The sequence below is a fragment of the Bombus bifarius genome, unplaced genomic scaffold (genome assembly GCF_011952205.1).
Source record: "Bombus bifarius isolate JDL3187 unplaced genomic scaffold, Bbif_JDL3187 scf7180000009243, whole genome shotgun sequence".
Classification (NCBI taxonomy): Eukaryota; Metazoa; Arthropoda; class Insecta; order Hymenoptera; family Apidae; genus Bombus; species Bombus bifarius.
In genome coordinates, this window is record NW_022884989.1 from 355,686 (window position 1) to 381,640 (window position 25,955).

The window sequence follows — 25,955 nt, forward strand, 5'->3', positions numbered from 1 at the left end:
GTGTGTATCGATGAATATACAAGGTGGTTGGTAACTGGTGGTACAAGCGGAAAGGGGGTGATTCTATGCGAAAAAAGAAGTCGAAAATATAGAATAAAAATTTTTCGTTCGAGGCTTTGTTTTCGAGAAAATCGACTTTGAATTTTCGCTCGGTACGCGTGCACTTTATCACGTCTCGTTATAACGGATCTCACTGTAGATCGTTGTTTCAATTGACGTTATTTTTTTAATTTTTAAAATTTTTAAATGTTTAAATTTTTAAATTTTTAAATTTTTAAATTTTTATTCTATATTTTCGACTTCTTTTTTCGCGTAGAATCACCCCCTTTCCGCTTGTACCACCAGTTACCAACCACCCTGTATAAGAAATCGTCCATAAAATAAATATACAACTATTCTAATATTAATTCCAAGTGTAAATTTAGTGTAATTCTCAAGTGTAAATTCTAAACAAATATATTTATAAAATGAGAAGCTGTGACGAACAAACCTTCGTATCGAAACAGTCAATTATCCGTGTTTCAAATCGACGGAGTAAAAATAACTTGAATTCTGATTTAATTTGAATTCGACTTGACAAGGATTTTCTTCTACAATTTCATGCGAAAGAGAAGCTAATTAAGTTACTGATAATCTTTCGCTGATGATCGACATATAATTTCCAGAAAGCAGTTTACAATGATAAAATTACTGAAAAATTTGATCAAAAAATGTCTAAAAACAGGTTGTACAAAACTGGTGTTTTAAATAAATTAACGCGGGTCGACACGAAAGTTCAAGCTTAATTACACGCCTTAGCAGTCTAAGGGAAACATTTCAGTTTAACATAGGTACGTGTTTTAATTGTTGAAAGTTCCAAATCTGAGCATTCTGATATACTTTCTACTAAGCGCGCAAACATCGCGAAATCTAATTTTCTTACTCAATTACGTTATTTGATTTGCCGCGAAATTCTTCTTGCTATTATATATTTAATGACGAAAAATTACAGGAAAACGATCAGATATTGTCTAGGAATGACTAATGTTATACGTACATACTTCATTTCATGAACTCGAATAGCTAGTCGAGTTTTGTTAGTACCATGATGAAGAATTTTACAGCTGTCTACAAATAAAATCGTTTCATGCGACGTAACTCGGTTTATCGCGAATCTTGCATTATAAAACAAATATCCAGGTGTTGGTTTCCATAGCGTGCAGTTTGTGCAACAACCATTTACAGCGAGATGAAGATAACGGTACTGAAATGATGAGATTGAAACGTTTGAATGTACATCATTAGAATGATTGTTCGGTAAATCTGGAACACCTGTACAACTATCTCGATTTCATTTGTGGTTTTAATATCGTCCATTAAAATTGAAACTAGTTCTTTATTCCGATAGAGTTATACGTTTCGTTTCTCTCTGTTAGATATTAATCACGTTGTACCTAACTAACAGAAGCTAGTTCATTTTGGAATTTCAAAGTAGAAAATTTAAAATCCTTTAGCCTTTGACACAAATATTTTGGGAAAAGTAAAACTTGATCCAAATTTTTATGCAATTTCCCTCGTGAACACCGTGTTTCTACAGTACGAGAAATCTCTAATATACGAAATCCTATTAACCGAAAATTGTCTCGTACAATAAGCAAATTTAGCAAAAATCTTATAGTAATCACAAATATCCTCGGAGCTTGAAGGCTAAAAAAATCGAGGGAAAGAGACATTAAACCGTATCTTGCAGTCGATTGAAAATGTATACTACTCTGAATTCCTTGAATCGTTAAGAAGGAAGATCGACGAAAGACGCAAAGATCAGCGGACAGGGGACGATCGGTGGATCTTCCAGCTTTCCAAAAGTTCCACGAACGGAATGACTAATTTGTTTGCTACCCTCCTTTCGTGGAAACGGTTCAAATACGTACGTCCAGTTTTCAAAAAGAAAGTTTAAACGACCTATTTGTGAGTTTCTGAGTGTGCACATTGCTCTATTCTTTTTACTACCATTTTTACCGAGTAGACTACCCGACAAGTCACGACAGGGTAATGAGGCTATTAGATTGTTTGCATGGCTCAAATCGTTTAGCTATCGCGCATGTTCGTTGCGTACGTCTATTCCATTTTGCTCGTTCAGACATCGCGTACGTCGCATCAAGGAGAATAAAGGATGCCTACCTACGGCCGCCTTAACGAGACTTGCATTTTTAATGAATATTTTGGGGTTTCATCATGAAGCATTTACGTTGGCAACAGACAGTTTAACTTCTCGAACGGGAACGTTTACTTTATGCGTTCGTGAGATATCGTCACGGTTAAAATTTTGGAGAAGAGAGTATGTTAAATTTAATAATTATCTTATTATATTGGATCAAAACTGATTCAAAAATAAGAGCAAATAAACGGGGACGATCTTTTATTAGAAAGACGCATTGTTTAAAATATTCATAGGAGCTATAGTTATACGTATTACGTTTAAGTGACGCTTTTTGTTATCGTTGAAGCCATTTGTCTTTTATATTAGTATTTATAGTTATCGTTTCAGTATTATAGCCGACTGTATAACGCAGAAGTCACGTGTCATATATTTTACATTGGCGGTGCTTTTATATTCTATATCTCATACGTGTTACATATTTCCTCACTCGTGAGATTTACCCATATTTCTCCCGTAATATTCACATCCGGATAGTATATTCGAAGTATATCTGCATTTACTGAGAGACGAATAGCAGGAAATGTTCAGTTTTTAACAGCACTGCTAAAGTCACGTAGAAATTTTTACATGTATCTTTCGGTTCTAAATATTCCTAAAATCGGCAACATAGTGTAAAATATATAACATACAACATATAGTATCACAATTGTATATACGATACTTGTAAAAAAGAAAAAAATAGCAAAATCTACTAAGGATGTCTGACATAGATCTTACGACGCGACGCGACGCTGCGCCGCGACGTCGAGATCATGCGATATGATTCCTCCGAGACCAGTACCACGGATTTTGGTCTTTCACGATCTCACGATGGTCCAAGCTGGCTTTTACAATTCCAAGATCACGAAATACGAAGACTCACTGGCCAGGAAAGGTTTGAGACGAGTTCTACAACTACGAGGTTATAGAGTTCGAGGATTTTGATTTTGTCTAAGGGACGACCTTACGTCTTGTGCGAGGTTACGAAGTCATAAGCCTGAGCAACGGACTTGGGATAGTTCGTTTTGTGTTTTACTTTAGGATGATCGGCAACTGTCTATAGTCTTATTTTCTTTTTTTCTTTCACTGTCTTTTGTATTATTTGTCGTATTGTGTACACGCCTTTCATAATAAATTAATCAGACTGGGTGCAATTTAAAGTGCATAACCTACCAAAAATGTGGTGCTCGTTATAATATCTGGTCGGTGAAAGAAATCTTTATGTAAGTTTCATCTTTTTATGTATTCATAAAGATAAAGATAGCAGAATTATAATTACCATTTCAGTAGCGATAGTATGTGAGACACGTGCCTCTTAAAATAATTGGGAAATTATAAATTTAAAAAATTGATTGTAACAAGTATCGGCAAGAATTTTTATTATTAAAATAAGTAAAATAAATAAAATAATTAAATAAATAAAATAAGAAGTTACTTAAATCAACGGAAGAGAAAACAATACTTCGACTAAACGTTATTCTACGTCATTTTTAATTTTTATTTAGTACAAGTCAGCTCTAATTGGGAATTTCTGGAAGTATAGTACCTTTCAGAAATATAGATTATAATAAATGACGAAAAGATTCGTCTAGTGGCATATCGAACAAAGCAAACTACCTCATAATCAATGACTTATTCGGAAGATAGCTATTGTATTTGCAAACTCAAATTTGGTAGCATTAGTTGCCAATGCGAATGGAGTATAATGGAGCTCGTATAGACGTTGAGTCGAAGTAGTAACGAGATCGGTAAACAATCAAATTAGAACAGTCTCGGGTTAGGTTTCAGATACACCATAACTGGTAATAGGAAGCGCTAATAATCAATAGCTTATGATTACGAGGCAAATAAACGCGAATATCCAATCCCCGGCTAATTTCTCGAAATATTTTCAAAATATTCCTAATTAATTTTCATTTTCACTTTAAACTTAATTTTAACCATTTTTCTGCACAAAAGCGTAATTTCGACAAACGTATGAAATTTGACGAGACCAGGATGAGACCAGAGACTATAATAATAGAGTCGAGGTAACAAAAAATTTAAAAGAATAATTCATGAAAGCAACGAAACTTTTAGATAGTAAAGTGTTCTTCGATCTTTTATCTATTCGCGAAATTGCTTCGTTATACTCGAATGTTTCCAAAAATTTCAAACGTGCCCGATAATTTATTACAAAATTCTACATTCCGCATCTTCGTAGAAAAGTATATAGAACATTTATTCCCCTCCGAAGAAATAACAAAACATTTCTAGAATCACGCTCAAACACCAGATAGACAATTGAGCCATAAACGGACCGATCGTACGAGTGAAACGTCGATGTACCAATCCTTTTTGCGTCTGCGTGTTTCAATCGATGGATTGGATACGTATTGACAAACGTTTAATTTCAGTATTTCTTTTCTCATGGAATCGCCACTGACGAGACAGAGTTGTATTAATGTTCGTCAATTCCATTTTCGATACTCGTCGGGTAAATACGCTCGCCAGCGAATTTAATCCCCGATAGATCGGCCAGGTTTCCCGTGTTGGATGAAATCGCATTCACAGAAGTTGCAGTTGAAATTTCCAATTTTTCCCCCTCCATTCTATATTCCAACAGTCGTGTCGCTTAACCCGAAGATACCTAATTTTTCAGTGGTCGTATAATCTTCGCTACTTTGTACCGGAGTAGTGTCTTTATCCGCGATTCCTCTTCGTTCGCGCAAATAAACGAAACGGATAGAGTAAATGAGATTTCGTGGCCTCGAGGGATCGGTAAATATTTCAAAGAATGTTTCGAATAAACTTGTAATGCATGTATGCGCGATTTTAGAACAAATTAAAAACTTCCGGACCTTATCGTCTCCTCGCGATTCGCAATTATTATCCGATCCCTCGAGCGACTTCCTTCCAAAAATTAAGGATCTAAGCGCATCCTCGGAAACTTTCATCGTGTTAACTCTTTGCATTTGGGCAGCTTTTTAGCATCTCTCTCCATCGATTAAATCGTAATTAGAAAGCGACTTGGCGAGGAAAAATTGCTTTATTTATGTTTGTTATTGGTCGAGTTCTTGTATGATGTAGCGCATCGTTACATTTATTGATTTATATTTTATAACGACAAATTGTTGGAACGATTGCTCGAAAGAGTAATCACAGATGGAAATTCATCCTTTTCGAATCTCATCGTAGATTCTAATTAAAGAGTTGGCTCGTTCGAGCCAATTGTTTTAGGAACTTTTTATTAAAAAAATCAAGATAGCCACCGGTAATGTCAATAACGTTTTCATGAATTGATCACGCGAGAATATTCCAGGGAGAGATATTTTTCAACCGACGACGAAGATTGTCTTTTTATTAATTATTGCCAATAAAAACACATTTCTAGTTTTATAGAGATGCGAGAAAACGACGCATCAACGTTCCAGATTAATTTTGCCGAAAGCGAAAGAAATAATCCCGTCGTTTAATTACATAATCGGTAACTTGTCAAAGTATAATGTTGCATATACGCGACATCGAGACAGGTTTACGAAATTGTTAATAACAGTTTCCCAGTGACCAATCTGATTGCATCTGTACAAACTTAAAGAGCGAGAACTCAATAAACGTGGTGTCGTTCTGGATCGATGATCGTAATATACAAAGGATAAGCTCCAGAAAGGTACAGGATCTAGACTCTTATAAAGCATAAACCCCGTAAGAACTTCCATTCGTGGAACTTTTCCTTTCCTTCGAGACTTCGTTATTCCTTTTCCCGTCACATAATACACCGCTGTAACAATAAATTACTCGGTCTAAGGACGAAACTATTACTCATACTCGTAGGGTGAGATGTACAAGCCGATAAGTAGTCCCATGATTTAGATTTTCTGCCGTGTCAGGCGATATAAATAGAAGAATTAGAAAGCATTAAGCGTTACCATGGTTGGCGATTTAATCTGGCCGAGCATGGCATTACGTAGTCGCGATAATCGCGACCCGCGTTACGCGTAAATACGCTTTAGTCGCGTGCACATTCGTCCATGTTCCATTCGCTTTTCTGTGTGTCCACGTACAATCGGCGATGAAAAGAGCGGCAACGGAACATTCGAAACACGTGACGATATAATAATAGCCGACGGCGATGCCTTTATACGTTGCAAATGTGTTCGTTTAGAACGTTTCGGTGAAATTGTGTAAAACATCGATCGGAAATTGTCCGCACAAAGGAGATGCTCTAGTGTCGACGGAAAGAACGCTTTTTTAATTGGCCGCGATGTTCTCTCGCATCGACGAATCGCTTTGCGCAAAGAGGTGGCAAATCTAAAATATTCACACAGCCAGGGGAGGGGCGGCGATATAATAAATGATTAACGATATAGCATAATGTGTCTATGCGCGTTTGTGTGTGCTCGATAAGACGGCGCAATTCATTATGGCGTTGATAGCGTACGGAAGCCAGTGCACGATATTATCGAGCACACCAGCCAACATAGATAATATAATTAGAGGAGTTTCAGCAGCTAATTATGTTGCTCGGCTATTTACATAATTAATTAGTAACTCGGCGCGATGGACTCGTATTCCAGGCTTCCAAGCCTATCAATGTTGCTGCTTAAGTTACACGCAGTAAATGTTCGAATTTTGTTTCGCGTTTAGCGACGGTGATGAACTCGGTGAAACGATAAGTTGTGTCTTGTCGTTTATTTTGTTCGTACGTGTTAGAAATTAGAATAAATAAGTAAGTATTCCTATACGTGTTACTTTGTCAAGTTGTTTAACTTATTTGTCAAATATTTCCACTCGTCTCTACTAGTGCAAACTTGGTATCGTGCGATCGAAATGTGTTCTTTGTGATGTAACGGAAAAAGTTATAGATTTCGTGAAACTCAAGATGACTTTAATTGCGAAAAAAAAAAAAAATACTTTCGAAATGTTCGTTATCGTTAGACCGCGGATATCAGTTTATATATTTATGGGAAGTTTGAAAATGAATACGACAATTTCCAGAATATACGTCGTATGGAAAATGGTAGTGCTCGTTACTCTATATTTAATCTCTGTTGCCAATAAACACGAATCTGAATAAATATCTGCAGTCTAATTATCGTCGTATACTCCTTCAGTCGACGCGGACAAATCTAGTTAACAAATTGTGCGAAACGTGACTTATTCATCGTGGACTAATTAATTGTAGAATTTATAACGTTAATGTAATTGCATTTAAGAAAAGGGTAGCCGAGAAACGAAAACGTAGATTGCTGGAATTTCAACGTGCAATGGTAGAATTTTCTGCTTTAAAAATTGAGGAATATATAAAGAACCCTTCTCTTTAGCAAGCACTGATTTTACGACATGCGATCGTTAAAACTTTTTTGCTTATTTGAACAAACGGTGCACACCCTGAAACTTCGCAGCTCTTTTTTGCTCAAACAGCTTATTTAAGTAAAAGTGTCTTAATTTTTAACAACTTAATAACTAACAAGCATAAAGTCGATATACCAGTAAACCTTTATGAAACTCTCGTAACACGCCAATTTTTCCGATAATATTTAACATATCTCTGCATAACGATCTATTCGTGATAAGTTTATGAATTTTAAAAGTAGATTGCTCCGTTATCTTCTACTCTTCTATATCGCAAGCGAATACGATACACGAAAAATAATCGATGTAGCTATGAATAAAAATCACAAAGGAAAGCTTCTGCGCGTTACCCTCGATTTTCTGTACGTAACTAGTGTAGTGTTGTCAGGGCCGGCGTGACCTTTTGTGGGGCCGGATTCAAAAATTTTGCGGGGCCTGAATACACATTCAAATCCTATACTAAGATTTTACAACGAGGAATTATCTATTTACAAATGCTATTACATATAATATATTTTTATACGATGAATATTAAACAATAATACAATCCAATAATAATATTAAATAATTTTTCTCGCTTTTTTCGACGCCAAATCTTTGATAACATCATCAAAATCGATTGAATTTGCTACCTCACTTCCTATAGATGGAACAGCCAGAGATGAAAATCTCTCTTGGCTTATCGATGATCGCAGATAATTTTCGTAGACCGCGGGGCCTCTCAAAACGCGAGGCTGGGTTCCGGCGAACGCGCTGAACCTGCCTTACGCCGGCCCTGAGTGTTGTATGAGTTAGGATAAGCGTTACGTTGTAGGTAGTTTAAGGGAACAGAGCTATCGGTGACGAGAACTGGCCGCCGATAGTTTTCTGTTTAATTTTAAGGTCAGCAGACGATGACGGACTGGTGGCCACGCGTAGTCCTTGTGAGATACGTAGGCTTAGGCCCTAGTTTTAATAATAAAATAACAATTCAACTAAAACTAATTAAAAGGATTAGCAATAAAATAATAGTTCAATCTTCCGTAATAGTCCTCGGCTTTATCTCTTCTATACACTAGAAAAAGATTCTTTTTTTCTTTTAATTTACAGACGATAAACTTTCCCATTATCCCTCGTTCTACGGGCCATTCCAAACAATGTCTATGTACTTGCCTGTACGGTAACTCGATGCTACACGAAGTTGTCTTTTATCGTGTCTAGCTCCTGCAACCCTGTACAGAAACTAAAATGTATGTACACAGGCCGTCCCTGTCACGCGAACGATCTCAAGAATCGATCAGTCAGTCTGGAACCAATGAATAATTACTATATCAACAGTCATGTAAATCCGCCGCAACGCTTCAAGTAACTCGCACAGAATATGCGCATCTTTAACGAGCGTGTCGTACATTCACGAAAAAAGCCGCGGGAAAAAGAGTAAAATGGAACTACCGACATAAAGGAAGCAGCACCATAGTTCCACGAACTGGCGGTCGTAATTTTCCATGCTTCCACGTTCATTTTTATCGCCTGCAACTAGCTACGAGTCCAACGAAATCGGTGTGACCGTTGGTCAAGTCGCGTTACGTCGCGTGATTTCTTCTTTTCGCTCTCGTTCGAAGGGAAGAGGAGGGTGAACCCGGGAAAGGAAGTGGAACTTCCTGCATGCTTACACGAACGAAAGACACGAGAAACACCGTTTCGTTCTCGATAGTCGATTTCGATGGGTCGGCGAAGAGGTCGTAAGAGGCGAGGACCGATTACCGTTTCTACACGCTACACCTTTTTAGTACGCGTTCGCGATGTTCTCGCGATCAAGCTGCCGATTAAGGAGTAATAACGCGTGTCGCGCTACATTGCCGTCTGCTTCCTGAAACGGCTTATACGGCTTCTCTTCCCGTCGATCCATTCGACGAGATTGCTGAAACGCGAGCTTTGATTGAATCTGTCGCGTACCACCGACCGATCTTATGAAAATTTCAATAAAAATACCGATGCGAAGTTGAGACGAAACTTTTCAGGTACATTCACATACGTGCGATTCTTGTCTAATTCTTATCTAGTTAAAACGTCGTATCTATCATTTCAAGGCTTCTTTGTCTTTCTTCGATCAATCGAAATCTATGATAATTATTAACAGCCGGTATAATCTAATTGTATTTGGTAGTTAAGAAAAACATGGGGAATTTCAAATATAATATAGAAAAATGGAGAAAATGCTATGTACAAAATGCTGTAATTATCCAATAAGTGTAAAAAAGGAAGATGTTGACAAACCGACCCTCGCACATCGTGCGAACGATGACCAGTTCCAAAAATATAATTTCATACGAAACAGATAGGCGATTGAACGAACAGGTTCGAGAATTTTGTTTAAGTTTTGCCAAAGTTTTGACCAGGCTATCGAGTATAGACTATCTTTATTTTTTCTTCTTTGTCGATGGAAATGGAATTTTGTAAGAATTTTGTAACAATCGCTTGTCTGTCTTGTTGACAACTTGTCCATCGATGCTTTGACAAGTTGTTTGGCGTTATTTCATTACCGGAATTAATGCCAATGTCGATAACGCCTCGTAGAATCTCATGTACAAGTTTCACGTTCATACATATCGGATAAGATTACCGAAAGTAGCTTAAACTTCTTTGGAAATTTCTCCTAAACGTATTAAGTGTTTCATAACTTTACAAGTATACTTGGTTTTTTTGCACAGTTTACCGTGACACCTGGATGATTAATCACTTGCGTAGATACGATCTTGTATTCATTAGTGCTGCACACCACGCAAAGCTGACGACAGTTTTGAAATTATTACATTAAAAAGTAAAATCCGCTTTATACGTGTTATACATTTTGAAGAAAAGCGAACTAAAATGAAACGAAGCGGGCGAATTGAAAGGTTTGCACACGACACAAAAGGACTTTGGTTCTGTGAATCCGAAACGACAATATTTACATCATTGACGTCATTATCGATTCACGTACTTTGAATACACGTGTGCTGGTTAATGATGCTCTTAATCTTGATCACTAATCACACGCTCCACATCTCGCTAATTATACTGGTATTCGAGATACGTTCGATCGTGGCTTATATGGGTTTTTCTTCATTAATGGAGTCCAATTATTTCCATTACACGAATGGAGTTCCGCAGTATCTACGTCAGTCATTCACTACAATCAAATAGTACGAAAAAAGAGACCAATGGGAAGGTTAGAGTCGAAATTGTATTAATAGGTCGTTATCAATAGTTAAAGTTAGAAACGAAATTAAATTTTCTTTCCAGATTACCGAATCGATCGAATATCGGATTGCGGATGTTTCTATAAATTCGTATTTTTCCGAAGATAGTTTAAAAGACTGAACTTATTCTATGCAGAAATTTGTTTAAATAAATAAGAATTGCAGGTTTTGTGCGTGCGTTCAATTTTCACGCGATATTCTATACGCGATGCGCATCTCAGATTTCGAATTTCATGTTATCCGAAGAATAAATTATATTTCGTGAGACGAATATTATTATAAATTTTTAAGCGATTGTGAACACGTACTATACGTAATACAGTAAAATTTCATACGGGTACTGAATATTATTACATTTGCATTATACGATAAACTTTACAGTAAGATATCGAAATTAATATTTATCTTCGCGACAAAATAGAATTCTACTATAAAATTTGATAGAATCTTTATTTGATGCGACAAACTTTTATATCGATATTAATTTTTACTAAAGCCTCGTTTGATAAATGTTATAGTAGGATATAAATAACAACTGATAAACTAATTTCTCGTATAGCAACGCATTTAATTTTGACGCAGCTACTAGATTCTGCGAGATCATGCGCTCTATCCTATACGAAATCACGCGACTGTGTCGCGAAATATTTCAATCTCGGCTGGTTCGTGTGTCCTCGTTTCTCAAAATCGACAGCCCCATCGATTCGACGGAAAATGGGATTTTCGGGAACTCGAGAATATGAACGTAGTTCGCTTTATTGTGATTCAATAATCGTCGTTCGTGAATTTCCTGCGTTGCAATTCATCGAATCACGCGTTCGTACCTGTTCGAGAATATTAGCTTCTCTGCTCGGCATCAAAAAGACAATCGCGGCTTTATAGAGATTCATAATGAGACGCGATATTTTTCAATCTACCTGTAATGACTTCTCTTTCTTTTAAGAATAGTTGCATTGTTATTTTTAATGCTGATGCAGCGCCCGGGATTATGCGCTGTTATACTTGGAAACTCATCGTATTGTCGGCCGCCTCTGAGCTGCCTCTAAGAAGATGATGTTCAGAGAGAAAAAGTCACTCGACGAAACTTCCCAACTACTTCAATCGTTCGATGTAAATTGCTTTTGGTGGTCGTGTAACTTGTTTACACGAACTTGACGAGTTTTCTGACGATTTTTAATTTTCTGATCGATTTTTAAGAAATTTTATCGTACTTTATTAATGAAACGATATCTGCGCCATAAAATGACATATTCGCAGTTTATAAAAAAAACCATTAAATATCTAAATTTTTCTTTCAAACGTTTGTGATTTCGTAAAAATGTACTCCTCGCGAATTGTTTCGATATTTATATTACGAATCAAATATCTTTCATGCTGATACTGAAACTGCGCGGTCCGTTTTATGAAATCCCATAAACTTTAGCAGCTTTTATTAAAATGCGTATCTCTGGTTATCACTTGACTGGCACGGTATCACAGTGAAAACACCGGCGCTGGAATAACGACATTCTGCGTGGTCGCGAAATAAATTATACGTGTACATGGCGCGTGCGTGCACCTAGCAAGATAACACGATTATGTCAAAGCACATGCCACCAGGTCCACAAAAGATACGCATCGGCACCAACGACGACGTTATAATGCACAGTACTGGCGTTGGTCTTTTTTCGATCGGTGGTTGCGACATTTAAGCGTAGCTTAGTAAGGCTGTATGTATCTTTATCATGACGTGTGGTTGCTTTCACGGCAATTTAATATTCAAGGTCTAACGGTATCGCTAGGAGAAAGGGTGAAATGATAGATGTATAGGTAGATTACGAATCTTTATGCATTTATGGAGAAGAATAATGGCGTTATGAAAAATTGATTTATCTTATAGCATCATTAAACGAATCATTTTTACAAAATATCGACAGTTTATTAGACGGGAGACACATCTAAGTAAAGTAAATCTGGAAAATCGATTTGAAAGGTTCAAACAGAAAATTATGTATCGATGAAACAATTTGTTTCTTTAATAATTTAGCTGATATCCACCGAGTTTCGAGTATTTTTAAAAAAGTATTTACATGCATTTCCTTCTGTAAAAAGAAAGGTAAAACAATTTTTATGACTTCAGTTAAGCGATATAATCCTTTGAGTAATTGTGACACACATCTGGTAAATAATTTGCGCGTGAAGTCAATTTTTACGGATATGTCAGAATCGACGACTTTTAAGATGTATCACTCTCCTAACAAACCGATGATATTGTTTTTGTTGTTATTTCTATATTTAGAGGTAAGATCAGAATAGTTATTATTTTATCGAATGGATAAATCTATTACACCGTTCTGAGTTCTAAGCCAAAAAAACCTTTATTGCACGCGCTTACAAGAACTAGGGATAAAAACAAAAAGACATCTTAAGCCTATCGATTAAGTCTATCGTAACTAGGGTCTAATTGTCTAGTTGTAACTAGTCTAAACGTCTAATTGTAACTAGGATCATCCTCTAGTTACTATTTCTTATAACTAACGCATCTGCATATGGATGGCTAGCACGAACTCGCATTGTCATTTTCAACAGTTTCCGTGCCACGTACAGGTATACGTCTGATGTACGAAGCGATAGGAAAATTATAAAAACTATGTATAAACCTCGAAATATCTCGATAGAATTAATCTGATTAACGTATTTCGTTGTTGACTTTTTTGGATAACGGTTCATTAGCAAAATAATCATTCAAGAACTCGGAAAGCAAGTCCAACGTGTTCAGAAAGCTATAAAATTGTTGTTAGGTGAAAGCAACGATCGTCAAGCCGGTCACACCAACGTTGCAAGAGGAGGATGCGTCTGTTGCTCGGTTTTCTTTCGAAATGAAAAACAAACTGTGTACAGTTTGACGACTCGAGTAAAACCGATTTCGAATCTTCGATTCAAAAATATCGCTATTTAATCGTTTTAAAAGTTCTTACGATTTTAAATACTTGGAAAAGCAGAAATTGATCGGAACTTCTTACCTCTATCCGAAAGTCTATTAAAATTCTATCAATCTTCGCTACGTTCTTCGCGTTTTTCTGTCCCAGTTTCGCATCGTTTTGTTTCTTTCAAACTAAACCCGTTCAAAAGATATAAGAAGTTTTAATGCCATTCGTTGTTTAATAATAATCGATTAAAGTTTGTTAATATCGAAAACTAATTAAGCTCCACGAACTGGTTATCTGGATTAAGAAAGTACGTTGAGAATGACCACATTGCATACATCAACGTACAGGTTATCCAACTTCTGTGTTGGCCAACTTTAACAATTGAAACATAGTGAATGGAAATCCATTTGCATAGAACGATATCACGGTGGAGCAACGTTTCACGAATTTATCAACGCACTTGATAATAAATTTATGACGCCACCGTTCCAGCCATAACTTCACCAGACTCTGAATTCACCTTCGAAGCCTTGTAACCGGCCGATGCCATCTGTACCAAGTAATTGCAAGAGTTGAATATCGGAATTTGGATCTTGCTCGTGAGAGAGATCGAATAACTTGCTGTTTCTACGCGACATCTCCGAGTGAACTTCGAACAGACGGAACTTCGACGCGCTCTCTTCGAGTCGATGCAATTAACATCACGCCTCGGCTTGTTACTAGTAACTACCAGATTACGAAGTTATAACTGTTCGAATTTATGCTTGCTGCATCCAATCGCACGATACAGACGCAGAATGCATCGCCAGAAAACATAGAAGACGTTTATCCTTTAATTAGATAATAACATTTAAACGTAGATTATCGTTTGTACGCAAGAATGGACGTGGAAAAGCGTGATAACCGAAACAAAGACGCGATGAATTGAGAAAGTGTTAATCGTTAGCCTACGTTAAACGACTAATTTAGACTTTAAGCGAGCATTCTAAACGAGCAAGACGATCCACAGAACAATCGTAAGGATTTGCCCTAACACGCGTGTCCATCAGAGAACGTTCGATAATCCGGCATCAAAGAGGCGTCGTAGATCCCTGAACAACGCGATTATAATTGAAAACAAACCCGTGGCCCCGATAATTATCCGGCTAAATATTTAGCTTGTTCGAGCAACATAGAGCGGTAATTATCACGAACCTTGAGCGGCACGTCGAATCCTCCTATTATCGTCGATTCTCAGCCGGTGTGTCTGTGAAGGCTCAGCGAAATCACGCGCTGCTACGTATGCGTAATAATCGATAATTAGAGCTCTTCCACCCTTCCCCCTGCACCGCTGAAGGATGTCCATTTGGGAAACGCGATAGCCCAGCCATGCCTATTATTATCAGTGCTAATCCCCAGATAACACCCGACATCGGTAATCGTGTACTCGCGTTATTGCAGTTTCTGAGTATTATGAACGTTACACACGATTCTCACTTCCATAGATCTCTCCTTTCGTTTTCTTCTCCCATTGGCACGCCTTCGCCAATCCAAAACTTTCGTTCGTTCGTCGAATCGATCAACGATCGCGCATCGTTTCTTGGAGGTTTCCTTCTTGGCCGTGAGCGAATTAAAATTACAGGGCCCGATGCAACCCGGTGGTAGTTTACCGCCGACCCCCGTCGGTGAAACGTGTTCACCACACTGTGAATTATTAACGCGAGCATTTCTCATTTCCGGTGCGCTCATGCGCGACAGAAATTATTGGTGATCTCTGCAGATATATTATGCGGCCACCACGATTTATACGTCATCACGACGAGGATTGTACGGTTTACATCGATCCATCGTGGTAAGCTGTACAATCGTCCTATCTTTTTCAAACCTCTAGTTTTCCCTCGACTCCCTACCTTCGTCTCGCTTTCTCTTCTTCTATTCTTTTTTACTCTTTCCTCGGGCTGAAAACTGATACAGGAGCGCGGGACAATAACCGCGCGAATCTTAAATAAGCGCATGTATTATTAACGATGTTAAAAGATGGTGCACCAGCAGAGGTTACGCGCTGGTAGTTACCACCGCTGCATGCATCGCGGAGGCGGAGTTGTGCAGGGAATTTCAAAGTCGTTCCAATATTTTTTTTCTTTTCTTTTTCTCGCGAGATAGCGCGTCGTGGTGCTACGTTTAAGGCGAGATGAAAAGATATCTGATACCGTTGCTTGCGAAGATCAGACGTGCAAAGGATTTCATATTATCATAAACGAGGAGTTACGGACAACAGTCGTAAACGAATGGTAAAGAATTGTAATTTTTTTCTCATGATGAAAAACAAAATTTTCAATGGATCTAACGTGCGTTTATAATTGCAAATTACGCGTGCTATATTTAAAGAGAAGTGAGAAGAAATCCGTGATAAACTATTAACCCCTTAACCTACAACTACGGGCATAGCCCGTAGTACGATGATCGGGCCAAACGTAAATCGGCCCAAAATTCTCGAACGTAAATCGTAGGTTGAGGGGTTAAATCTTCCACCTTTCGTGTCACGTAAATATAATGTTCTATTTACTTTAGTTTTCAGCGTTGATCAAGCTGGTTCCAGATATCGATGCACGTCTATGTTATAGAATTGTCAGAAAGTGCGTTTCTACTATTAAGAATTGATGAAAAAGAAAAAGAATTTGTTTCACAAGGTAGGCGTCACCCCAACGCGAAGTTAATGCAATATTTACTACTGCTTTCGCGAATTCAAATTGTCAAATTCCATTCTGAATTTTAAGAGGTTTTTCAGCGCGTCTTTTTGCCACTATCTTATCTTTCACCTAAAATGCACAATTTTATGAAATGTGAAAAAAGTTATCAAAGTAATATATAATATTTTTTATGGAACAAACATTCCCAAAATGTAATCCGTGGGACGTATATCGGATTTACGCGTTGTTGCACAGTGTTCTGGAATTTGCTTTATTCGTGTAACAAAAATTGTTTCGACTCCAAAGCGTTGCGCTCGAAATAATAAATAAACCTCACACGACGCCCAACTTTTGTCGTTCAAAATACTGGAATTATTTGCCACCAAAAGAATTACTGCACCGCTTTATACGCAGATAAGAAATGTCGCGTAGATCGCTGTACGGTTCTTGCAAAATTAAAAAGAACAAAAAGAACGAGCGAAACCTGATTTTAATCGTATACATTTTAACGTTTTCCTTAAACCACGCTCGACGTATGTAAGACCGAATGACAAACTAATCAAGATTCGATCACAAAAAAAGCACATACAAAACTTAAAATTCAATTATGTTCTTTGCAATTAACGCAAAGTTTTACATACTTCGGAGTCTTTACGAGCGTCTTGTAATTTCAAAAAAGGAACAAACCTTTATCCAAACTCGTTTCCTCGACTTTTATATATTTTTCTAAAAATTAGGAAACTTTTTAACGGAAGGGGAGCACGGATGGGAAACGACCCGGAGACAGCAGGATTATCAACATTAATTAAGCGTATTAAGCTATCCCCGTATTAAGCTGCTCGAATTTAGAGAAATTTTGCTGTTCTCTCTTTCTTGCGTTCACTAAAAGGCAACAAGTGCCGCGAACAAGATATCTGACAACGACACGCAAACGAAAGGAAATCGAAACAGATAGCCCGTTCGAAAAAATAAAAAAGAAGCAACAGTGGAAAATAAGAAGGAGAAATGAGAACAGGAACTGGGAACGAAGAAACGATGAAAGAAGGTACGGAAGCAGAAGCCAATTGCAAAGGGACGAACGAGGGAAGGGGTGAGGCGAATCGAGCTGGATAAATCGGGTGACACGAATCGAGCTCGATAAATCGAGCGACGCCGAGGATAGAAATTTGGGTTAGTTCGGCCGTAAAATACGGCCAACCATCCGTGATGGAAGAACTTGCCGTGGAAAAGTTTTAGTCGCTAATTACACCATCCCGGTGTCCGTGCGCGTTGCAATGTGCGTGTGCATGTAAAAACACCAGAGGAAGGTAAATGGGTGTATTTTCTCGTGGAGAAAAAGTGGACGAGAGAATCCTCTTATTTCGTTCTCGACAGTTGTGACAGCCAGCACCGAAAACGTCGACGTGCCGGACGGACGGACGCGTCGTCGACGACGCGAAAACTTCCTAGCCACGCCACGTAGAAACGATGTGTCTGCCGCTTTAGTCCCGTCGCGCGCCATAATGACGCCATCGTGAAACCTTTATCGCGCACGCTCGCCTAGATGAGCCGGGGTGTTAGAAAAATGTTTGAAAAACGTGTACACCTTCGTGTGCGACGAGCCTCTACGAGAAGTTCGCGCGCTAAGAGACGTACGTAGGATGGAATACGTAAGAAGCAGTGGCAGAAGCATAGAGAGAGAGAGAGAGAGAGAGAGAAAGAGAGACAGAGAGAGCTATGTGTATCTATATTCACCGTATAGAGTTCATTTGGGGAATATTGGAGGCTTTGAGTTTCGCTAGCTCGAAAATGTTCGATACGTTCGAGTGGTACGTTGTGTTCTATAGAAAGTGTTTTGATGCTCCAACCGTGGTACGTGTTGTTTCCGTTGAAATCTGATGAGGTTCGAAGTTGATACTATATAGGTTGGTTTGGAATTACGAGTTAATCGAATAGGATGAGATACGGAGTAATGAAAGAAACGTGTATTATTCGATCAACATTTGCGTAATATCGAATTACGTTTTAATTGGCAAGTGTTACGCGTGCAGATTTTCAGCATTTCTCAACGTTTATGTCGTATCGTGAATATTAATATTAATGTAAGAAGAAATAAAACAACCGAATCTCCGCGTGTAAAGAAATATGTAATTGGTTACTCGAACTGCTATTGAAATCCCATGAACGAAAGTAGCATGTAGTTAAGTACGCAGAAAGAGCATTCGTATCTACAGTTTCATTATTACAAGTTAATTGTTGGCAAATAATGTGGATGTTCGAAATTCTGTATCTTCTTTCAATGCAATCTCTGTCCTTTTCTATATTTATCCAATTTTATCGATTAAGTTAGCAAAGAGAACTCTGTGATCTCATTCACAATCGCGAAAATAGCTTTAAGAGACCCATTGAGAAACAGCTATTATTCTTTCTTCCTAACGGTTCGATTGGGTACCAGAGATTTGTAACCTGAATGATGCTGTTAAAATATAACCCAAGACGAGATTAAAGATAAAAAATGGTAACGAGGTAGACGAGACTATTTAACCTACTTACGTTACTGCTATCTAGTATTAGGGTGCGAGTAATATGTATTTTGCAACATTCTTCCATTGATATAACTGTTTAGTCCATAGTTATTTATTTTGTAAATTTTCTACGAGGACAAATAACAATTTATCGTTTATATACGTAATTGGGCACAAATGCCGAATGGAAACAGCGAATAGATAGATCAGAAAATTGTCATACGTCGTTTTACGATTAAACGCTTCTCTAGCAATTATACCGTCAGTGTATGTTCACATCATGCAGCACGAGCTGAAACTTAATCGGGGATTACTATCGGAAATAATAATCGTTGAATGATATATGCGATATGTACAATTTATAAAGCGAACTTTTATAAATTCATTATATATGTGGGTCGGTACATGACGATATTTAAATTCATATTTCATATTTTCAAATTGTTTCATTTGACGCAAATTCATTAATAGTAGATTTTATAATATTTCATATTTAATTGAATATGATTTATCTCTATCTAAATATCGAATTTTAAAAATGTCTCGCTACGCATTGTTACGATGTTTTTTAATCACCACAAAACAATCAACTTTGTAATCTGAAGATCGGCACGCTTTCGTAAAAAATTGAAAAGTATTATTAATGAAACTTTACGAGTTGTTTGACAAACAATAAAATTAGAGAAATTAGAAAGCTACGTATCTGACTATCCTGTTTGTCGTAAAATAGTAAAATTGTAGAAAATAGCTTAATAATCTACAACTTGTGGCTTGTCAATCCACGAATATTATTAGTTGCTAGACTACCGTATGCAAGAGATTTTTTCATCATCACGATCAATTTTTGCAACGTGTAGCAATTACGTAAGCAACATCGCAATTTATGAAAGCAATAATCATTCCGTTTTCTCGAGTGCTGCACGTCATGTTTCCAGCATCGTGACTCTGATATATACGGATAAATTACAGCGTGTGGCTTGTTCGTTTCACTTTTGTGACCCGTCTACCTGACACCGTTACACCGTAAAATGTATGACGTAACTTGGTATTAGTTTACGGCGGACTTTTACGCCACGAAACGCACGGGTTGTTACACCTTGAAATATTCAGCGGGATGGCGATTTCAGGCGAAATTCACACATGCAAATACGCGGATGAAGCCGCGAGTTGGATGTCGTTTCACGCAACATCTGCGGCAATGGTAACTGTTCTAACGAAAACGTACAAGGTTTCCGTGACTATACCAACAGCTAAAGCCAGAGGAGAGGGAGAAAGGGGAGGGCTGGGATGTTATATCGACACGGTACAGCAATTTGCCATCGACGACATCCTCGAGGATCCCTCGATATGAGATCGTCTCCTCGACCTGTCTTCGCAACGTGTCCATAAAACTATCGTCTACCTTTCCGCGGCTTTTCTTTGTCCCTTTGTCCCGTCTGTTTCGTGGTAACACGTGTAAAATCGAACGGAAGGATATCTCGTTCCTCTTTGTTATTCGCCGGCTGCGTAAAAGCGCAACATTTGTAAAGTTTTTGCTTGATATTCATCGCTCGGCTTCTGCAAGACGGATACGTTAGAGAGGAAATCGTAAGATAAAATGGCTAACAGGTGTTGAGAATATGGAAATTTGAAGTGTAAAGATAACATTATATTTTAATGACGATGACGATATTACAAGAAGTATTTAGCACGAACTTTATTACACATATATTAGCTATGTGAAATTCTAGTCATTTTTTTCATGAAATTCTTGTATCTCAGATGTTTCTACGATGTTTCTAGAAGAATGGCGATCGTTCGAAAATTAGTTGATAATCGCTCGGATATTTTACTGATACTTTCAATTGCGCCTTCGATGAAAGAAACATGACGTTATTTTAAAAGATACGCGAGAAAGATGTTGGTATAGCTAGAATGAAAAATGCTGCGCACAATTCGAGACTAATAGGAAGCAGCATAGAAGAAAAAATTCACTGAAAGATATACGTTCCTCTTATATGCGTAATAAATTCTTCATAAAATAAAATTCCTGCTGTAATTCGAGTTTCCTACTTTAATAACTCAAGTTTTTCAAGAACTTTAAACTAGAATTTTCTGAAAAACGTGAAAGGAAGGACGCGACTGAAAACCCGGTGGTAGTCGAAAAAATTTTAAACGTGATAATCCTGAGAAAACGGGTGCTCGAGCAATTCTTCCTGCAGAATTTTTACTATCCTACAGTGCTTAGTTTCTTAGTTTCTTTCGGACGGCTGAGAGAACTTGTCCGCCAGGTAAAACGCAGATCTACGGCACGCAGTCGTGCCTTGTGTGCTTGGCCAAGGTACACAAGATGGATATTTTCGTAGAACGGGCGTTCTGAGACAATACGAGACTCTCGAGACGAGAGGGCTTCGTCAGTCTTCGCATAATGAGGCTGGCCTTGTTCTACTCTTCCATGCTGGAGCACGCCGATAAGGGTGTCTCTAGGTAGCCGGCTGGACGAAGGTTCAGCGACGAGAGGAGGCGAAGAAGTCGCGCGGTACAAGTATCTAGCTAAGAATATAGCCGATCCTGAGATCCTCTGATTTAAGTCATTAATCATAAAAAAAATATCGTAGACTAATTTTGTGTTCCTGTCAACTAGATTTGCATCATAGTAATGTGATTTGCATCATAGTTTGGCCATCTTTAGATATATTAGCATAAAGTTAATTTTATTGTAAAAAGTAACGCGTATAGAAAGGAAATATAATGTCTGCTATTCGATACTCTTTTGTTTGTTATATAACATTTTGGGAAACGAAGAATAATGCAACCGAGTATAGTATCTCAGAGATGCATGTAACTGTAAATAAGGAAAATACAGCAAAAAGAAAGGGAAGTCTCTGGAATTTCTTCGTACATTTATAGAAATTCTCTCTCGTTCGGGGCACAAAAGCACGTCAATTTCTTATTTCATTTTAAGGAGCGAAATCAGTAGGAAAATATAAATTGCGGAGAAATTCTAACGAGAACAAGGCAAAAGTGCTACATTATCGAATTTACTTTACCATATAACGTAAGGATTTTTCGTTCTTCTACGAAGAAATTAATTTACCTCTTTTTTAAACATTAATAACGAAGAGTAGAGACCTTTTCCATTAAAGATTTTGACGACTCTATCATTCAAATAGTATCTCCTATTTCGATACGATCGGACAATTTTCGATCAATTAATTTTTTCGCGAGAATGTCGCTTTTTACGAAGCTCAGCTTCGCAGGTTTGCTTATTGTTATTTAATCTTCTGTTCATTTTCCGAGACGCCTTTTGACCCATTGAACGAACAGCAAACGATTCATTGGCGCACGAGGGGCTTAGAAGTTTATCCCTTGGGGCGAATAACCTGGGAAGTAAGGAGAGATTTCCAGGAAAGATCGGAAGGATTGTATCGAAGGCAGTTTCCAGAGGGTCGAAGGATTGTATCGAAGTTTTTACTATTGCAGAGAGGAAGTCGAGTGTTCGGCATCTCCACATTGTCGTTTTGTAGGTCAAGAGAGGAATGAGACGAAAAACCTGGCCACGGTCTCACAACTTTCGCCATTAGCTGTATTGTTCCGATCCTCGAAGTTGTTCCATCGTTTACTATGAAAATACTGTTTCTCGCGTGGATCACATTAGCATTCGTTTTCCACGTTTCGATTATTTCGTCGAATCACGAATTCACTTCGCTGCACTGCTTTCTTCCATCTTGCTCTCCCTTTTAAGACCACTGGCGATATTTTCGCGAAGTAGTTTGCTTGATCTTAAAGTTTATCGTATAAACGAGAGAATGACAAAACTTCTTTACAAATTCAATTTTGCTTACATTTTTTATGTTACTTCGTAAAGACTGAGTTCTTACTTTTTAGTCTTCTCGTGATTCAACGTAAATCTCGATTACGAGTCGGTCAAGTGCGGATTTTTAAAATCAGAATATATAATTTGTACTAATGTGAATCTTTATTATGCTGCCAATCTTTCGCCGTTGACGTGATATTAAATTTATATAAAGAAACTTCGAATCCCTTGGATTATGGTAGCCAATAAAAGTTACTTACGATTCATCTAATATACATGTAGTCGAGAAAGAGAATTACAGAATGATTTTAAAGTTGCTGGTTGTAGTACAAACTAAAACTTCTAACTAATATAAACGTCAAAAGGAGACGACAACACGTAGAATATTATTATTAGGGATTCTGTTGTCTACGCGAGTTTAGAAGCTTATAGCGAAAAGCTCTCTGTCCCTACTGCAAATTCCCTCGCCACACAGTGCTATAAACGAAAACGCTAACTTCCAAAACACGAGTAGCTAAGTTAGTTGGTTTGCACGAGTATAGCAACTCAGCGAACGATCCGTCACTGTAAAATTGAACGCGCGCGGAACATGTTAATCTCTGAAAACACTTGGTCGCGATGTTAAGCGCTTATTCCGCAAAGCTGCGGCGCAGTTTTCTTCTTGGTCGTTTTATCCCTCCTGTTTCCTCGTCGAAAGTAACAATATAACTTTCCCAAGACAAGTGACGGGTGTGTCTTGAAAGTGAAATAAGGAAAATAGGGAAATTTTTTCCTCCATCGTTCCTTCTTCTTGTTTTTCTTTCCTTTCTTGGCCTGCTTCCGGTACGGAATAAGACGGTTAGAGGCGACACGTCCCTCTCTCAGGCTGACACAGCGCACTTCGCCAGAAGTTCCGTTCGGAATTTTAAAACGCCCGCGTCAACCCAGCGAATAGTTAGGTCAACCGGGTAACTTGGAAACTCCGGAAAAAATTGAAAATCTTTTAGCGCACGTTTATTGTCTCTTCTCTTTCGCTGAGGATGTGTCGTGAAATTCTCGTTCGTCTACCCGTCGACAATCTCACATGGTACAAACTTTGCGCTCAGTTGATGCAAACGAGGAATGCGAATTTTACATTTTCATCTCACGTTTTCCCCTTGTCCGTTCCTATATACATATATTCCTTATTTTATTATACTTTCTTATAGCTTTATTTATTGTTATATCCGACTATGCTGATAATTTTTGCAGACTATCTAATTTATCGATAATTTCAACTGTTCCGAGAACGAAAGACGATTTACCTACTTCGTATTCTGCTCATAGCAAATACCAAATACACCCGCATATTACGCGATACATATGTATAAAAAAACGCGATATTCTCTACAACTGCAATCGAAACTTAACGCAATACGCGTAGGTACTTGAATCGTGACTAAACAAAGTTATTTTACCATTCGCGTCTCCAATTACTGCTATAGCTCTTAAGTTCTCTCGAACCACCACCAAGCGACTCAGCGTACGGTGACAGCGAACAATTGGAAACGTGTTCACGCCGACTGACCTTTCCCGAAATTGCACGAAATCTATCCTGAATAGGGCCTTAGTACTGTTTCCACGTTTCTCCATTGTCCTACAATACCCGGTGGAACTAGCACGATCCAAGAGGAGGGATAAAGAAAGAGAAAAGACCGGTCCGACGAACTTATCGTCCTGGCTAGCTTTAGATGAAGGATCTCTGTTGGTTCACGATGGGTCGTCTCTCCTCGGGGCTTCGTCATATCTGGCCTGGAAATGTATTTCAATCCGCTAGAAGATACTGTCCGTCTCCTCTATTTCATATGGATGTTTCTTCATCCCAAGTGGCACAGAAACAGGGATTGGTAGGGCATGCTGGTATACGCAGAAGCGTTTAGTTCAAGGCGTCACTTTATTCCTTAAATACCCAAAGGTATTCTACCCATGGAATTGTACATCTTTTTCTTCTCTTCGTCGCTAAATAGCCCTGGATATCTTGCGAGGATGGAGAAGTTAGCCTGCCCTCGTCTCTCTTCAACCCATCCTGTCTTTTCTTTTTTTTTTCTATCTTTCGTTTTTCCTTCTTATTCTCCGTTCTCTTGCTCGCAAAGCAATTTATACGCGCCTCCACCTTGCAAACAGCCAACCATTACTCGAGAACGATAAAGCTTCCCGAGCTTTGCGAACACGTCCCGGCTTGCATGCACGAGACCGAATTCTCTCTCTATCTTGTTTTCTCCCCGTCTCTGTCTCGGCGATTTATGTCGTTCGTAAGTTAAGAATCGCAAGAGAGAACCAAGGAGAAATTCGTTCGCGTTAATTGCTATGTACCTGGCACCTTCGACGATTCTTGTTAACGTTCGACTCGATCGTTAGATTGGAAAGGTTATTTCTATCGGCCAGCTAATTGACGACTAGTGCAAGTACAGTAGGTTAGAAAAGTCTATATACATCCTTTAATTTTATGAAATTTTGTCATTTCCTGGATTTCAAACAGGCGTAAAGTGTTTGTGATGATTGATTTCGAAATTGCTTTCTTGTCTGGAGTTTTGTGATCGATTCCTGGAAATTGGTTGGTATACGTTTGCTCTTGAGATGAAAATAGTTAGTAACACGCGAGAAAATAGTTAGTAAGGTTAAAAGCTGCGATGAAAATTTCTTATAGACCTATAAGTGCATAGATGGAAATTTCTCGCTCGATACGCTATAATCTCCTCTATAATTAAAAACAGCTGATCACTTAACAATTTTTAGGAATGGAGAAGTCTACTATGCGATATATTTTATTTTTATTATTTTATTATATCCGTGTTTCATACATGTTTGTATGAAATCGAGCTTGCAGCAGGAACATATAGCGACGTTATCCTGTGAATTAATTAATTCAGAATTGGACACAATGTAGCTAAATTTCCCATTAATTGCTTTTTCATAGTCACCCTGATGAATTCATTCAACTAGATATGAGATTTATATCCTGTTATATTAAACGCAAATTGCGTAACGCTATTAAGTAAAGAAATGGCGCGACATAAAAAGGCAACGCGTGTCTTGAAATGCTAATATCGAGAATAAAAGGGAATATTTAACTTGGCTACACTGCTCTATTGAAATTATAAGGAAAAGAGTCGTTTAGGATCTCATTCACGATCGGAGAAGTACGCTCGAATAATTATTTAATCTCGCATGTCGTATAATTCGAATCTTCAATCTCAATTATCAATTATTAGAATCACGGCCATTCAATTCCAATAATTTTTTTCCTCAACGTATAAAATTGTACACGTACCGAATTTTCTATTGCTATCAAACGTGCTTGTTATCAAAATACTTTACTATTTGT

General features: G+C 37.9%; 2 protein-coding genes across 4 annotated transcripts in view; one reads left to right on the plus strand and one right to left on the minus strand.

The window, feature by feature from the left end:
• LOC117214866 overlaps positions 1-25,955 on the minus strand; it is a 115,741-nt gene that overhangs the window by 88,991 nt on the left and 795 nt on the right. The window lies entirely within an intron of this gene.
• LOC117214864 (protein O-mannosyl-transferase TMTC1-like) overlaps positions 1-25,955 on the plus strand; it is a 280,632-nt gene that overhangs the window by 75,080 nt on the left and 179,597 nt on the right. The gene's annotated exons all lie outside the window — the stretch shown is intronic.